This window comes from Schistocerca cancellata, chromosome 9, assembly GCF_023864275.1.
Source record: "Schistocerca cancellata isolate TAMUIC-IGC-003103 chromosome 9, iqSchCanc2.1, whole genome shotgun sequence".
Lineage (NCBI taxonomy): Eukaryota > Metazoa > Arthropoda > Insecta > Orthoptera > Acrididae > Schistocerca > Schistocerca cancellata.
In genome coordinates this window covers 320,404,605-320,416,962 of record NC_064634.1, presented here as the reverse complement: position 1 = coordinate 320,416,962, position 12,358 = coordinate 320,404,605, and the positions used below count along the sequence as shown (strand labels likewise).

At 40.6% G+C, this 12,358-nt stretch overlaps 1 non-coding gene across 1 annotated transcript; it reads left to right on the top strand.

Moving 5' to 3' along the window:
- Positions 1–1,021: 1,021 nt before the first annotated feature.
- Positions 1,022–1,103, top strand: Trnal-aag (transfer RNA leucine (anticodon AAG)). Its single transcript has one exon. It is a non-coding gene; the product is annotated as a tRNA-Leu (tRNA).
- Positions 1,104–12,358: the final 11,255 nt, after the last annotated feature.

Here is a 12,358-nt window from a genome sequence, read left to right as displayed (position 1 = left end):
AAGAGAGGTAGCCACCATATCTACGAACATGCTTCGTTCTGCTGCGCAGAAATCAGTCCTGCGCTTTCAGACTCTTCTGGACACCGATGGGCGCCAATTGAGCCTCTTTTGTAGCAGTAATGGTATTGGTATGTTATGGTATGATGTACCGTTGCAGCAAATTAAAACTTTTAATTGAATTGATTCTGCATTATTTCTCTTTCCGATGTCCTTGACAGTAATGCTTCCAAGTTTGGTATCAGTGCGGTAATTAGTTTCCGTGTTAATTAGGGAAAATTTAATTATAACCACCTGGCAAATGTTAGACACTTGATAAGAAACGGACCTCGGTAGATAAACGAAGAAATAAAATAAAATAAATAAAAACAATCATCGTGTTTCGGACACGGTATGCTAAAGTGAGAGACCGCTATGCTAGCCATTGTGCCACCAGCCTAACCTAAGATTATCGTGCGCTAAAAGACATCTGAGTTAAGTCGAAAACACTGACGGTCGTTGTCCCAGAAACGGTCGAGTACCTGCAGATAAGCCGAGACACGTGTTCTTTTATTTCGATTTATCCTCCATTGAGCGAGGTTTCTGGGAAATCTGATTTATGGCACTTGCCGTGTTCTCCTCGTAAAGTGTAAATCCAGGTGTCCGGACACTGCCTACTCTCGGAGAGCATCAAGGAAACCGAAAAATATAACACTCTTATTGAGCAACAGTATCAATTGACCTCCTGCATTAGCTACTGAACTGAGTTATAGAATTTAAGTATTGCATCGACGCTAATTGGGTTCAAAAGTAACGAATTTAATTTCTCCATCTCATTCATACTTTTTTATACCACGTTTTGCAACGATTCACAGATATCACAGTGAAAATTGTATGTTTCCATAACAGGATAAGGCAGAAGCGATTACTAAATCTTAAGTCCACACTTCATATGGCTGTATTGATTTCGCTGTTGTAATCTTTGCTCATTTCTGCCTCCACGATAGCTACCTGATTACAGCGGCATAAGAAATCGGTTCGTAGTGGTAGCGTGGCCGAGCGGTCTAAGGCGCTGGTTTAAGGCACCAGTCTCTTCGGAGGCGTGGGTTCGAATCCCACCGCTGCCAATAATTTTCCCGTTTCCAGTGCAATCAGATTTGACTTCTTGCGTTATATATGAGTCATTTGCTTATCGTGGTTGCAGTATTGACGATGGTACGAAACTGATTCAAGATTTAGGATATCATTGTCATCTGGCAGTATAAAACATGTAAGTAATTAAAATTTCCACAATTACTACAAGAACTGACGTTACGAATTATTTATAGCTGTTTTTAAATAATGGCGCAAATAGTATCTCCATGAGAGACTGAGTACGAAGAGTTTTTCGAAGATAACGCAGATTCACTCAACAAAAAATTGTAAAGATTCTTCTGTCGTTCGGAAAAGCAGCGCAATACATTCTATTTATTTCCTTACAGTACAACGTGTTTGTCATCTATTAGTCATGAAACTATTGCCGTGTGAAATAGACGCTCATGTGCAATTGAGAGAGTAAGGGATTATGAAATATGAAGATATGGCTGCTTCAGATTGCAAGAAACAATTATTTAATTTTGTAAATTAATTAATGGCTTAACTACAATAAATTTATTACCTACTACGAGCTTATACACTACTGGAAATTGAAATAAGAACACCGTGAATTCATTGTCCCAGGAAGGGGAAACTTTATTGACACATTCCTGGGGTCAGATACATCACATGATCACACTCACAGAACCACAGGCGCATAGACACAGGCAACAGAGCATGCACAATGTCGGCACTAGTACAGTGTATATCCACCTTTCGCAGCAATGCAGGCTTCTATTCTCCCATGGAGACGATCGTAGAGATGCTGGATGTAGTCCTGTGGAACGGCTTGCCATGCCATTTCCACCTGGCGCCTCAGTTGGACCAGCGTTCGTGCTGGACGTGCAGACCGCGTGAGACGACGCTTCATCCAGTCCCAAACATGATCAATGGGGGACAGATCCGGAGATCTTGCTGGCCAGGGTAGTTGACTTACACCTTCTAGAGCACGTTGGGTGGCACGGGATACATGCGGACGTGCATTGTCCTGTTGGAACAGCAAAGTTCCCTTGCCGGTCTAGGAATGGTAGAACGATGGGTTCGATGACGGTTTGGATGTACCGTGCACTATTCAGTGTCCCCTCGACGATCACCAGTGGTGTACGGCCAGTGTAGGAGATCGCTCCCCACACCATGATGCCGGGTGTTGGCCCTGTGTGCCTCGGTCGTAGGCAGTCCTGATTGCGGCGCTCACCTGCACGGCGCCAAACACGCATACGACCATCATTGGCACCAAGGCAGAAGCGACTCTCATCGCTGAAGACGACACGTCTCCATTCGTCCCTCCATTCACGCCTGTCGCGACACCACTGGAGGCGGGCTGCACGATGTTGGGGCGTGAGCGGAAGACGGCCTAACGGTGTGCGGGACCGTAGCCCAGCTTCATGGAGACGGTTGCGAATGGTCCTCGCCGATACCCCAGGAGCAACAGTGTCCCTAATTTGCTGGGAAGTGGCGGTGCGGTCCCCTACGGCACTGCGTAGGATCCTACGGTCTTGGCGTGCATCCGTGCGTCGCTGCGGTCCGGTCCCAGGTCGACGGGCACGTGCACCTTCCGCCGACCACTGGCGACAACATCGATGTACTGTGGAGACCTCACGCCCCACGTGATGAGCAATTCGGCGGTACGTCCACCCGGCCTCCCGCATGCCCACTATACACCCTCGCTCAAAGTCCGTCAACTGCACATACGGTTCACATCCACGCTGTCGCGGCATGCTACCAGTGTTAAAGACTGCGATGGAGCTCCGTATGCCACGGCAAACTGGCTGACACTGACGGCGGCGGTGCACAAATGCTGCGCAGCTAGCGCCATTCGACGGCCAACACCGCGGTTCCTGGTGTGTCCGCTGTGCCGTGCGTGTGATCATTGCTTGTACAGCCCTCTCGCAGTGTCCGGAGCAAGTATGGTGGGTCTGACACACCGGTGTCAATGTGTTCTTTTTTCCATTTCCAGGAGTGTATGATGTATGGAAAATTGTGGATGCATCTTATACTCATATAATCGTTGAATATTGTCCCTGAGTTATTTTAGTCAGTTACTCATTTATAGTTTGAGTGTATCACATAAATGGAAAATTTTATGCTGTTTATATTAAGATTATTGTGTGTTGGAATCTGTGTTACTATTTTTAATCTTTCTGTTATTAACTTTGTGGTAGTATATTAATATACATTCTGAAATGCTATTATCGTTTTCTTTTGATCTATAAGGAACATGTGAGGCCGTGGTCTCATTTTTCAGATATAAAATTCACGATTTCATTTATTCAAGATGAGTGGAATTGCCAACACAGCTCTACAGTACAGATGCTTCAAAATTTCCTCCACTGATTTGGTTATGAGATGAATCAAAAACACCTACACAAGATGGCGTCTTTCTGATATGGATTCTGTCTCAGGGCTGCCCACATGAAACTGGTTCGTAGTATAATCACACCCACAAGTATTTTTTGTATTCTTTGCATCCTAAAATATCATTTCGTCCCCAAAGGACATATAGCCCTTTTCTTCCCTCACCTCAGCAAGAAAAATTCCGTGAGAAATAGTGAAATGTTAAAATGTATTTTTTTTTGTTTGTAAAATTGCAAGTAATATTGAACAAATATTTAAGAAGCTGTGACTTTTTCCCAGGTATCACAAATTTAAAATCGCACCAGTAGTAAAAAAGTTTTCATTAGCTAGTTCCTACCCCTCCACAAAGCTGACAAGAAATAAATTTACATCAGTTGCTTTAATTCAAGAACTTGAAATAAAAATTGGGGTACCAAATTATATGATAAACTTAAAGTAGGACATTCTGTGTAAGTCGCCTTAGAATGAACAATTAATGGTTTAAATATTAATGAAATGATGAACGAAAAGTTCGCATGTTGCCGTCATGTTTCTGCTTATTAGGAGTATTTTGTCATTTTATGTTGATATGAGGATTACAGTTTGGACTAAGATTGATCATTTAAATGATAGAAAATGATATTGCAACATAATTTCAATTTTTGAGGTATACTGTATATCATATAAGAAAAATAAATTTAATATATTTTAGAATTGTAAGAAGATAATTTTCGGTGTGACTGATGTCAAAGACTGTCGTATTGGTACAACAGAAAGCAAATTGATTCTATAATGACAGAACCTCCACCAAATTAGGAATAAAGTCACAAGCAACATTGTGGTTGTGTTAATTCAGTGTTAGCTATATCTGCATGTTGGTATGCATAACTACTAGGTGAGGTGTTATGTCTTCAAATAAGCGTTTTAAATAAATTGAAGCATAGATTCCACTAACAGACGTTTGCTTTCATGACTCATGATCTTAGTTTCAGATTGTTTCATTTGATGAATCAATAATTCCTGAGTTAAATAGAAGTTTGATCTGCGGCAGTCTACTCAAATCTGGTTCCAATCCCTTCCATTTTTTTATGATCTTACTTCTGAACTTCGTAAATTCGTTTATGTCTTCAAATTCATTTCTTACAAATCTCGTTTTTAGAGTTTCATGTTTTTCTTCAGCACTCTGTACCATTGCTTTGTCATCTTTTTTTATTCTCCTGTCATAGTCGTTACAGAAAATTTTTTTGTTGTGCTCAGAACTTCTGGATCTTTTGCTTCCACAACCACAGTGATATGACCTGCATACTGCCGTGTATTGATCTTCTGTAAATTAACTCTGATTCCCAACTACCTCGTTTCGAGGTCTGGCCCTGTAGCTTCCTGCATGTATGCGCTGAATATAACAGCAGAAAGAGGATATACTTGTTTCATCTATTTCTTTATTCTTACTTCATTGTGAATTTTCTAATCACAGTCATCTAGCTCTTATGGAACATAAGAATCACTCACAAGTCTTTATAATTCTAACTAAGTTCCTTCAGCAACCTAAAACACTTCTGCCAAGTCCCGTAATTCTCCTTTTTCAGGACTGCAAAGGTAGTATAGGGTGTGTTATATTTCTGTATTCGCTTCTTAATAACACTGGCCGATCAAGTTTGATTTTCAAAAAAATTGTTTGTGAGTATTGCTTTTTTTCAGGTTTTTGAGTGTGCTAAATACAAAATTGTTCTCCATTTTTCTCTATCACGTACCGTTTTTATTTTTGCAATCTCCAATTTTATTCTCCAACATGTAAAGTTATTATGTAATCTCTTATTAAAAGTTTAGTATAGGATTCTCGACACGAAATTGTTCTGTTGAAACAATAACGTTATATACAATGTAAATTACATACAAACTCTCTAGAATTAATTAGCATAATTATCATTGCCAACATATAGCAGATGGAAGGTTTGCATATATAATGTGTTTTTTGTTTTTGGAATTATAAGTACTAACATCAGTGCAACAAAAGTAACTGTTGTCACAATGGTTCGTTCGCACCCACCACACCATTGGGATTCCAAGTCGCAAATTCTTTTTGATTCCCTTTACCCATTTCCTTATGTCATCTAACCACACATGACACACTTTACAAGGTGCCCGACATTTATCTTGGTCACCCAGTTGAATGCCAAAGTATGCAAAGCACACCTTTTTAACTAAGTCTGTTTCGTTGATGTCCATGTATCACATATTCATCACAAATGTAACAGAATGAATTTGGAGAATATACAAAACACGAGTTGCCGTATTGCGGAACACAAATTTATAATAAGACTTTTTCAAACTTTGGAGTATTCCGATTTGATACTATCACTCTTTGATATCGTGTTATTGGTGACTAATTTACTTCAGTGATGTACAGCTTGCTATATCATTTGCAGTAGTACCGTTTCCAGTACTTAAGTGATTCCTGTAAGCATTCGTGAACCACAAATTAAAAACTATGAACAAACTGTATGTGTTGTACGCTTTTTATGCTGATTGTAGCGTTAAACATGCAAAAATACATAAGGGACTGCCGAAATTATATTAAAAAACTTTTTTATTGGTTGGCCAACCTAATAGATCTCAATGCCTGAACCGACCGACTTGTTTCTAATTCCTTCTTGTTTCTATTCATAGTTCCTTCTTGTCTCTAATTCCACCTTGAGTCTACACTGTTCTTCATTCAAGATATCCTCCATCCTCCATATTATGCCTTAAATTGTCTAAATGAGAATTTTTATAGGATTACTGCACTGTTAATGTTTATGTCTGCTAAATGCCAATTTTACTGTTTCTTTCCACAACGGCTATGTTTTCCTATATGTGTTGTAATCTGACTGCAAGAGGAGATATTAATGAATTACTGTGCTTTGTTGTACCTGCTATACGAGGGCAGTGGTGAGCCCTGGTTGAGTTCTTCGCTCCTTTCTTGTTGATGATTTCTGGCAAAATGGTTAAGTGAAAGAAGAGACCTTCGCTCATTTATTTTAAGATTTAGATTGTTATTTTTCACTTTGTTTGTCAGCGCAAACTGCTAAAAATGAAGTTAACAGCTCGTAGGGGTTGATCGCAGAAAAACTTGCGCCTTTTATGTGATTATGGGAGAAGTTTAATACTGTTCTAGATAATTTATCTTCTTTAAAACACTTCTGTTATCATCAGTGACACCAGAAGGAATTACTGCATCCAGGGACGAATTTAAATATTCATTTACGTGTAAAGGATTTTAATAAGCTGTTTATCAGTAAAATGTGAGTGGCATGTGAGGTCTCCGAACATACGTCCACCTTACACTTACATAGGAAGTAAGGAATACAGTTTTTATTAAACTGCTTTGATTCGAGGAACACAATACCAAACTATGTATTCTCATACAACATTTATTTACTGCGCTTCAGAAAAATAAATTGACGCTAATTGATGACAGTAAAACAAAACTGAAGCACGTATCGGTGAGAAAAAGTTAAGAAATTGTGTTTTGCTCAAGGAAGGACATTTCAAAAGATATTTGCATACAAAAGCCAAAAAATTAAATTAATTTTTCGGAAATTGTTTCAGTGCGGAAGAACACAAAACGGTTCATCCTTTCAATGTACTGCAGAGGACTGTGACGAAAAATAAGAGGATGGCAGCTGGAAAAGTTACTGCAGAACGGAATGTCGAACTCACGAACTCTGTCAGCACCAAAACACGAAGGGAGCTAAAATGAGGTGCTGAAGCCATAAATCCTGAATTAAGGAAAATGGAAGATATCCAGGTGGTCTGTTTCCAACTTCTGACCGAATCGTCGTCCCAAGAGTGAAGTATGGGGGGGGGGGGGGGGGGGGAGATTCGGCTATTTACAATTTGTACAGAAACCAGACGGCAGTTATAAGAGTCGAGGGGCATGAAAGGGAAGCAGCGGTTGGGAAGGGAGTGAGACAAGGTTGTAGCCTATCCCCGACGTTGTTCTATCTGTATATTAAGCAAGCAGTAAAGGAAACAAAAGAAAAATTCAGAGTAGGAATTGAAATCCACCGAGAAGAAATAAAAACTTTGAGGTTCGCCGATGACATTGTAATTCTGTCAGAGACAGCAAAGGACCTGGAAGAGCAGTTGAACGGAATGGACAGTGTCTTGAAAGGAGGATATAAGATGAACATCAACAAAAGCAAAACGAGGATAATGGAATGTAGTCGAATTGGGTGATGCTGAGCGAATTAGATTAGGAAATGAGACATTTAACATAGTAGATGAGTTTTGCTATTTGGGGAGCAAAATAACTGATGATGGTCGAAGTAGAGAGGATATAAAATGTAGACTGGCAATGGCAAGGAAGATCGAGTATAGATTTAAGCGTCAGGAAGTCGTTTCTGAGAGTATTTCTATGGAGTGTAGCCATGTATGGATGTGAAACATGGACGATAAATAGTTTGGACAAGAAGAGAATAGAAGCTTTTGAAATGTTGTGCTACAGAAGAATGCTCAAGATTAGATGGGGCAGATCACATAACTACTAAGGAGGTATTGAATAGGATTGGGGATAAGAGCAGTTTGTGGCATAACTTGACAAGAAGCAGGGATCTGTTGGTAGGACATGTTCTAAGGCATCAAGGGATCACCAATTTAGTATTGGAGGGCAGCGTGGAGGGTAAAAATCGTAGAGGGAGACCAAGAGATGAATACACTAAGCAGATTCAGAAGGTTGTAGTTTGCAGTAGTTACTGGGAGATGAAGAAGCCTGCACAGGATCGAGTAGCATGGAGAGCTGCATCAAACCAGTCTCAGGACTGAAGACCACAACAACAACAACATGGTGGTGTGTTTCTGGTGTTTTCATACTTTTTGCACCTGTGTAGATGAGATCCGACAAATGTGGCACGTTTAGTCATTCCGAGACAGGTGTTGTGCATCACAGTAACGTACGCTATTACAATTTCGAGAGCGTGGGTTTCAAGACGAGTCGGGCAATGTATTACTTCTTGTCACATACGTCTCGTGAAACGACACTATCGAGGAAATCTTTATAGATTAGAGTCCATGCTGATGTTTATAAACTGTCGTCCTTCCCCACACGTTATTTCTCGAATAGAATAGGTAAGGGGGAATGTTAGTGAGACCAGAAGTATCTTCCGCTACACACTACAAACTGTCTTGCAGAGTATAGATGTAGATACAGGGAAAAAACAGGCTCTTATCTTGAATGGAGATTCATCGGTAGACGCAGAAGTAACTTCAGGATCCAAGGAGGTGTGTTGATGTTGTATATAAGGTGACAAAAGTCACGGGATAGCTCCTAATTTCGTGCCGGATCGCCTTCTGCCCGGCGTAGTGCAGCAACTCGATGTGCTATGGACTGAAGTCTCTATAGGCGTCAACAGTAGCAAATGTCTTCCTCGGTGCAGGATTTTATGCACCAACTGACCTCTCGATTATGTCCCACAAAGGTTCGATAGGACTCACGTCGGGCGATCTGGTGGCTAAATCATTCTCTCGAATTGTCCAGAATGTTCCGCAAACCAATAGCGAACAATTGTGGCCCGGGGACAAGGCGCATTGTCATCCATAAAAATTCCGTCGTTGTTTGGAAACATGAAATCTCTACGTTGTCCGTGGCGAGAGGTAATGCCTGCAATCTGATATTCTCGGCACACTCTTGACGCTGAAGTTCTCGAAATATTAAATTCCCTAACGATTTTCGAAATGGAATGTCCCATGCTTCTAGTTCCAACAACCATTCCGCGTTGAAAATCTGTTAATTCCCGTCTTGTGGGCATAATCAAGTCGGAAACCTTTTCACACGACTCACGTGAGTTCAAACGATGGCTCCGCCAATACACGGCCCTTTTATACCTTGTTATACGATACAACCCCAATTTGAATGTGGGTATGTATCTATAACATTTACTCAGAATTTCTGAAATCATTGGGGAGAGTGGCAGCAAAACTACTATTCACGTTGGTGTGTACAATGTATGAGTTGACGATATACCATCTGGCTTTCGGAAGAACATCATCCAGACAATTCGGAATACTGCAAGAGCTGCCAAGCTCGAGAATTACCGCACAATCACCTTAACAGCTCATGCATCCAAGTTGCTGACAATAATAATGGAAAAGAAAATTAAGGCTGTGCTAGATTTTAAATGCGAACACTTTGAGTTAGACTTTACCGTGACGGTTATTGACGTTAAATGAAAGAACTGATTCAAATGGCTCTGAGCACTATGGGACTTAACATCTGAGGTCATCAATCCCCTAGAACTACTTAAACCTAACTAACCTAAGGACATCACACACATTGATGCCCGAGGCAGGATTCGAACCTGCGACCGTAGCGGCCGCGCGTTTCCAGACTAAAGCGCCTAGGACCGCTCGGCCACACCGGCCGGTGTTAAATGAAAGAACAAGTTTGCTGTTACCAGCCACTGACTGGTAACAGTAAACTTGTCGTTTCATTTGATGTGCTAGATGACTATCAGTTTTGTTTAAGAAAAGGTAAAGGCACGAGAAAGGCACGAGAAAGGCAACTCTGACGTTACGGTTGATAATGGAAGCAAGACTAAATAAAAATCAAGACATGTTCATAGGATTTGTCAACCCGAAAAAAGCATTCAGCAATGTGAAATGGTGCAAGATATTCTAAAATGGGGGTAAACTGTGAGGAGAGTTGAGTAATATACATTATGTACAAGAGCCAAGAGTAACGACCAAGAACGAAGTCCTCGGATTAAAAAGGGTGCAAGACAGGGATTCAGGCCTTCACCCCTACTGTCCAATCTGTACATCGATGAAGCAATGATAGAAATAAAAGAAAGGTTCAGGAGCGGTATTAAAATTCAAGGTGAAAGGTTGTCAGTGATGAGATTCGCTGATGACATTGCTATCCTGAATGAAAGTGAAGAAGAACTGCATGATCTGCTTCATGGAATGAACAATCTAATGATTACAGAATATGGACTGAGAATACATGGAAGAAAGACGAAAGTAGGGAGAAGTAGCAGAAATGAGAACAGCGAGAAACTTAACATCCTGATTGATGGTCACGAAGTTGATGAAGTTAAGGGTTCTGATACCTAGGCAGTAAAATAACCAATGACGTACGGAATGAGGAGAACACCAAAAGCAGACTAGCAATGGCAAAAAGAGAATTCCTGGCCAAGAGAAGTTTACTAGTATCAAACATAGGCCTTAATTTGAAGAAGAAAGTTCTGGAAATATACGCCAGGAGTACAGCATTCTATGGTAGTGAAACATGGTGAACAAAAGAGAATCGAAGCATTAGAGATGTGGTGCTGCAGAAGAATGTTGAAAATTAGGTGGACTGATAAGGTAAGTGATGAGGAGGCTCTGCGCGGAAGCGGAGAGGAAAGGAATATGTGGAAAACACTGGTAAGGAGAAGGGCAGGATATAGGGCATCTGTTAAGACATGAGGGATGTTTTGCAAAAACAGACATAATGTCTTATGGGATAACAGCAATCAGTGATTGTATAATGTTACTTAAAATCCGTCTTGATTGCAAATTTTTTATTCATATGACCGGTTTCGGTTCATTCAGAACCATCTTCAGATCTGATATTTCAGTTACAGGAGTAACCCGTCCAAATCCAGCAACTTTCACATGTGACGTAGCGTGTGAAAGTTGCTGGATTCGGACGGGTCACTCCTGTAACTGAAATATCAGATCTGAAGATGGTTCTGAATGAACCGAAACCGGTCATATGAATAAAAAATTTGCAATCAAGACGGATTTTAAGTAACATGAGGGATGACTTCCATGGTAATAGAGGGAACTGTAGAGGACAAAACCTACTAGAGGGAGCTGTAGAGGTCAAAAACTGTAGAGGAAGACAGAGACTGGAATACATCCAGCAAACAATTGAGGACGTAGGTTGTAAGTGCTGCTCTGAGATGAAGAGGTTAGCACAGGAGAGGAAGTCGTGGTGGGCCGCATCAGACCAGTCGGAAGGCTGACGATCCAATATATATATGTATCTTCGAGATAGTAAACAAGAGCAAAAACAAGAGAAAGTGGGTCACTGAAGCAGAAGAAGACATTAAAGAACTGGGGATCACACAAGGCAACATAAACAACAGAGAACAGTTTAGAAACATCGGTAGAGAACGGCAAAAAGATGGTCGGAAGAACGCAAGAGAGAACACACAGAACGTATGAAGAGAATTTGGGAAGAACGAAGAAAGAAGAAGAAATCATGACTACTCAAGTTCAGTCGCTCTCCCAAAAGGGAATAATCGAAAATTTTTATATCTGTATATATCCCATGACTTTATCCCCTCAGCGTGTATTTACCCAAATCTTTGTAGTATGCGAGGATAGTATAGCGCTATATATATCAGTTCCTGCCGAGACCGGGAAACATTCTGTTTCCTCCGAATGAATTTTCGCAAAAAACTGAAAAACAATAAATCACAAAACAATATAAATTAGTCTGGAAGTTGTTTCCAAAAGCACCACATGATAATTTGAAGAAATAGATCGGTGTCCTCAATAGCAGAGAAAACTGAAGGTCATGGTTTCATGACAGTAAGCAGAAATGTTCATTTTACTTATACCGGTTCTCGGAAGTGGCATATACGACATAAGGTTAGGTCAACTGTGCAGGGAACATAGATGTTTACTTTCTTCCAACAGTTGTCGGAGCACTTACGTAAGGTCATGTAAGGTATCAATCGTTTACAACAGTTGTTTTAGTAGACACACCCTGAGCTGACAGAATAGCGATACGCACATACAGGATGGCGACAGTATCGCGTACACAAGATATAAAAGGCCAGAATATTGGCTCAAAAAATGGCTCTGTGCACTATGGGACTTAACATCTATGGTCATCAGTCCCCTAGAACTTAGAACTACTTAAACCTAACTAACCTAAGGACATCAC